This window comes from Triticum aestivum, chromosome 3B (assembly GCF_018294505.1).
Source record: "Triticum aestivum cultivar Chinese Spring chromosome 3B, IWGSC CS RefSeq v2.1, whole genome shotgun sequence".
NCBI lineage: Eukaryota > Viridiplantae > Streptophyta > Magnoliopsida > Poales > Poaceae > Triticum > Triticum aestivum.
Window position 1 is genome coordinate 33,515,354 of NC_057801.1, and position 5,738 is coordinate 33,521,091.

General features: G+C 45.5%; 1 long non-coding RNA gene across 1 annotated transcript; it reads right to left on the minus strand.

The window, feature by feature from the left end:
- Positions 1–248: 248 nt before the first annotated feature.
- Positions 249–1,454, minus strand: LOC123064585 (uncharacterized). The gene is made up of 3 exons (XR_006430731.1): positions 1,402–1,454; positions 808–1,322; positions 249–695 (listed from the first exon to the last, which is right to left on the minus strand). It is a non-coding gene; the product is annotated as an uncharacterized lncRNA (long non-coding RNA).
- Positions 1,455–5,738: the final 4,284 nt, after the last annotated feature.

A 5,738-nucleotide genomic window follows, 5' to 3' on the forward strand; every position in this document is an offset into this window, starting at 1 on the left:
TGCTTGGCTCAAAGATGGACGAGCGGAAGAAAGAACATCCATTCTATACTGAGCACGTGCACGCACATCCGTTGATGAACCGCCATGGCCAGAGAGTAAAGCGGCTAGTGTTCGGCAACGATTCACAACCTTCTGCAGAGGCAAAGGCATTGACAGGTAAATATGCAAAAATAGTTCACATGGTATAAAATAAATCTTCATATTAAAAAGGCCTCTAACCTGTAGAGTACTCCTAACGAGACCGTCCGTTTCTCTACCACGTGCGCGGCCAAGCACCACATTACTATCATTGATACATCTCCATAGCTCCGTGCCCTGAATAAAACTTAAGTGACACACCACTCATGAAGAAATGACACATGTTCAAAAAAGAGACAAAAAGGCATACCACTCGGTCATGCAGAGGGCCATAATCTAGGTGCGCTCCAATGGTCTCCCTAATAGAGTTGTTGAATGCACCATCAGCAGCCTCACTTGGCATTACTTCCAAACAATCGGCACGAGTCCAAGCACCCTTAAGGATAACTCTGTACTCTTTGCGAAGCCACTCCAAATGCCTTAAATATGCCCCCTCGTCGTTGTCAGGTGTGTGATCATCTTCAACTCGGGCATTCCTCTGAGCATTCCACATGTCCACCCACATAAGATGGTGATCCTCCCAATTAATGACATTCTTGTTGTGTTGCCGGCTCGTCCTACAAAGCATGAGAAGTATCGGTATCAATTTCATTTTTCAGTGGTTACAAATTGATGAACATATGGTACAAAAACTCTCACCTATGTATCACCACACTTGTCTCAACATACTCCGGCGGGGTGCGTTGTTGTACTCCAAATTGCTTCGAAACACGATGTGGAAGATGCCACTCCACCGCATAAAAGCATATCATGGGGCAACGCACACGCCAAAGATGTTGGTCACGAAAGCACATATTGCTCAAAGGGAACTGCCTAAGTACCATGTACGGCCTCCAATTAACCTACATCACAACATGTCACTAGCCCATGCACAACAACAAAAAAACTGAATTGATAGCAAGGCATTTGATAATTACCTGGTTGTAAGTAAGCATGTCAAGCTCGCTTATGTATGCCTTGTACCGCCCCATGGCTGCGATACTAGACACTTGGACATTAGCCCACGTGTATGCGATAGTGGGATACCGCTCCTCATCCCCGTCAAAAGGCCACTCCCAAGGTTCTTCCGGAGCAATGGTCAAGTTATGGCCCACAGGGATACGCTCCCACATCCAAATCTGTAGGGCCCAAACAAAACCACCAAGACAAGATTTCGGCTTACTCCTCATACATGCTCCGTCCAACTGCACATTTGTATACACATTAAAAAATCACATGCAAAAAAATCTTTCATATAATGAAAATTCATCAAATTAGCATTACCTGACGGTACAAGAAGGCTAGTGCCGCCGACCCCCAACTCCACTTAACATCCCAGTTACAAAGAGGGTCCAAGAACATCCAGGAGGCTGTGTCTCCCGTGCCGTCAGGAAACACCACTTGGGTCATAAGATTCCATAAGTAAGCCCTTGCGTACCTCTCCACAACAGCCGGACTGGCATTCTCTGGGCACTCGTAAAAATGTTCTTGTAGCCACGAGAACAAAACACCAGATGGCCTAGGATCCTTCTTTGTTTCACGAATCCACCGGGGAGGTTCAACACCAACCAAACCTGCAACCCTTTGTCGCCACCCCTCGGACTTCACCTTCCCGGTAAGAGCCCTACCCTCGATTGGAAGACCGGAGATCATCGCAATATCCTCCAAAGTGACGGTCATATCACCAAGAGCAAGGTGAAAAGAGTGCGTCTCCGGCCTCCAACGGTCCGTAAGGGCAGTAATGGCCGTCGAGTTCAGCCATGGTGGTGTGCCTTTAAGGTTGAGCACAAACTGGAAAAGATCCATTCTTCTAAAATAAGGCTCGTAGCGACGGTCATACCTCAGTGACTCACATGGGTTGTGGCCTCTCAACCGAAGTACTGGAGGAACCTACAAAAATCACACGCACAATTTATATACTTCTCTAAACTACTCACAATATAATCACAATATGAGAATCGACAATATAGATACATAATTACCTCCCCTCTTTCCACAAGCACAGCACGATGCTTCTCCTCGTAATAATCATCAAGGCCGGGATATTTATCCGGCTCAAACATCCTACAAAATAAGGTAAATGGATTTGTTATGATATATGCTTAAAATTATGACCACATCATATACAAAATTGTGTGAAACTACTACAAATTATCCCAAAGATATAAATCACGAACCACATTACCAACACCAATTCTTTTCAACCTATTTTATCCTAAACAATCTATCACAACTAATTATTAAAAAATAATAGGTTCAACCTAATCCAAAAAAATGGTCTCTCTCTAAATCCAATACTAAACAAATTAACTCATCTTAGGGTTCCACCAAAATATTCATCAAACAAATCACAAATAACTCATCTTAGGGTTCCACCATGTTTGAAAAAATGCATCTACAATTGCCAATCTTGACTGAAAATAAATGGAGGATTGGAAAGAGAATACCTCAAGCAACTCGGGGGTGCTTCGATCTACTCGTTTTGATGATCAAAATAGCAGATCTGGGGGAGATTTGGTGAAGAAGAGGGAGGGGGCGGCCGCCAGTTCTCGGGACGAACTTCCCGAGCGGAGAGATGGGCTGGGTCAGGGCCCCGCGGCCCCGCGCGCATTACTTCATACAGGGCAGAAACGCTAGGGCCATTGGCGTTTCTGACGTGCCACGTCAGCGAAAACAGCGGGTTCGGACTGACTATGGGCCAGGGAAGAAACGCAAGCTACCACGGCATTTCCGTGTTGGCCAGAAACGCTAGCTTGGTCAATGTTTCCATGTTCACCAGAAACGCTGCGGGCCCTGGCGTTTCTAAAAGGGTCAAATCGTGAAATACTTTCACATCCGGTTCAGTTTTTGACGATAAACATTGACAAGGTCAAAACAGTGATTTCGTCCAGTATTCTGCATGTGCAAAACTGTCTTACACCCGTTGTATTTGAACGTAGATCTTATCACACCTGATCATCACATGGTGTCTCGGCACGAAGAACTTTCGCAATGGTGCATACTCAGGGAGAACACTTATACCTTGAAATTTAGTGAGAGATCATCTTATAATGCTACCGTCAATCAAAACAAAATAAGATGCATAAAGGATAAACATCACATGCAATCAATATACGTGATATGATATGGCCATCATCATCTTGTGCTTGTGATCTCCATCTCTGAAGCACCATCATGATCACCATCATCACCGGCACGACACCTTGATCTCCATAGTAGCATCGTTGTCGTCTCGCCAACTATTGCTTCTATGACTATCGCTACCGCTTAGTGATAAAGTAAAGCAATTACAGGGCGATTGCATTGCATACAATAAAGAGACAACCATATGGCTCCTGCCAGTTGCCGATAACTTTGTTACAAAACATGATCATCTCATACAATAAAATTTAGCATCATGTCTTGACCACATCACATCACAACATGCCCTGCAAAAACAAGTTAGACGTCCTCTACTTTGTTGTTGCAAGTTTTACGTGGCTGCTACGGGTTGAGCAAGAACCGTTCTTACATACGCATCAAAACCACAATGATAGTTCGTCAAGTTAGTGTTGTTTTAACCTTCTCAAGGACCGGGCGTAGTCACACTCGGTTCAACTAAAGTTGGAGAAACTGACACCCAACAGCCACCTGTGTACAAAGCACGTCGGTAGAACCAGTCTCGCGTAAGCGTACGCGTAATGTCGGTCTGGGCCGCTTCATCCAACAATACAGCTGAACCAAAGTATGACATGCTGGTAGGCAGTATGACTTGTATTGCCCACAACTCACTTGTGTTCTACTCATGCATATAACATCTACGCATAAAACCTGGCTCTGATACTACTGTTGGGGAACGTAGCAATTTCAAAAAAATTCCTACGCACACGCAAGATCATGGTGATGCATAGCAACAAAAGGGGAGAGTGTGTCCATGTACCCTCGTAGACCGAAAGCGGAAGCGTTAGCACAACGCGGTTGATGTAGTCGTACGTCTTCACGATCCGACCGATCCAAGTACCGAACGTACGACACCTCCGAGTTCAGCACACGTTCAGCTCGATGACGTCCCGCGAACTCCGATCCAGCAGAGCTTCACGGAAGAGTTTCGTCAGCACGACGGCGTGATGACGGTGATGATGTTGCTACCGATGCAGGGCTTTGCCTAAGCACCGCTACGATATGACCGAGGTGGAATATGGTGGAGGGGGGCACCGCACACGGCTGGGAGAGATCAACAGATCAACTTGTGTGTCTTGGGGTGTCCCCCTACCCCCGTATATAAAGGAGCAAGGGGGGAGGCCGGCCGGCCCTATAGGGCGCGCCAGGCGGAGGAGTCCTCCTACTAGTGGGAGTAGGACTCCCCCTTTCCTAGTCCCACTAGGAGGGGGAAGGAAGGAGAGGGGGAGGAGAAGGAAAGAGGGGGCGCAACCCCTCCCCTAGTCCAATTCGGACTAGGCCCATGGGGGGCGCGCGGCCAGCCCTCGTGGCTTCTCCTCTTTTTCCCTTAAAGCCCACTAAGGCTCATATGTACTCCCCTATTCCCGTAACTCCACCGGTACTCCGAAAAATACCCGAATCACTCGGAACCTTTCCGATGTCTCAATATAGTCATCCAATATATCGATCTTTACGTCTCATCCATTTCGACACGCCTCGTCATGTCCCCGATCTCATCCGGGACTCCGAACTACCTTTGGTACATCAAAACACATAACTCATAATATAAATCATCACCGAACGTTAAGCGTGCGGACCCTACAAGTTCGAGAACTATGTAGACATGACCGAGACACATCTCCGATCAATAACCAAGCGGAACCTGGATGCTCATATTGGCTCCCACATATTCTACGAAGATCTTTATCGGTCAAACCGCATAACAACATACGTTATTCCCTTGGTCATCGGTATGTTACTTGCCCGTGATTCGATCGTCGGTATCTCAATACCTAGTCCAATCTCGTTATCGGCAAGTCTCTTTACTCATTCCGTAATGCATCATCCCGCAACTAACTCATTAGTCACATTGCTTGCAAGGCTTATAGTGATGTGCATTACCGAGAGGTCCCAAAGATACCTCTCTGACAATTGGGGTGACAAATCGTAATCTCGAAATATGCCAACTCAACAAGTACCTTCGGAGACACCTATAGAGCACATTTATAATCACCCAGTTACGTTGTGACGTTTGATAGCACACAAAGTGTTCCTCCGGTAAACGGGAGTTGCATAATCTCATAGTCATAGGAACATGTATAAGTCATGAAGAAAGCAATAGCAACATACTAAACGATCAAGTGCTAAGCTAATAGAATGGGTCAAGTCAATCACATCATTCTCTAATGATGTGATCTCGTTAATCAAATGACAACTCATGTCTATGGTTAGGAAACACAACCATCTTTGATTCAACGAGCTAGTCAAGTAGAGACATACTAGTGACATTGTGTTTGTCTATGTATTCACACATGTAATAAGTTTCTGGTTAATACGATTATAGCATGAATAATAAACATTTATCATGAAATACCGAAATAAATAATAACTTTATTATTGCCTCTAGGGCATATTTCCTTCACTAAGTACCCTCCCTGGCGCTTAAGAAAACATGGAGGGGTTCTTGCAATCAAGGCCGTGGT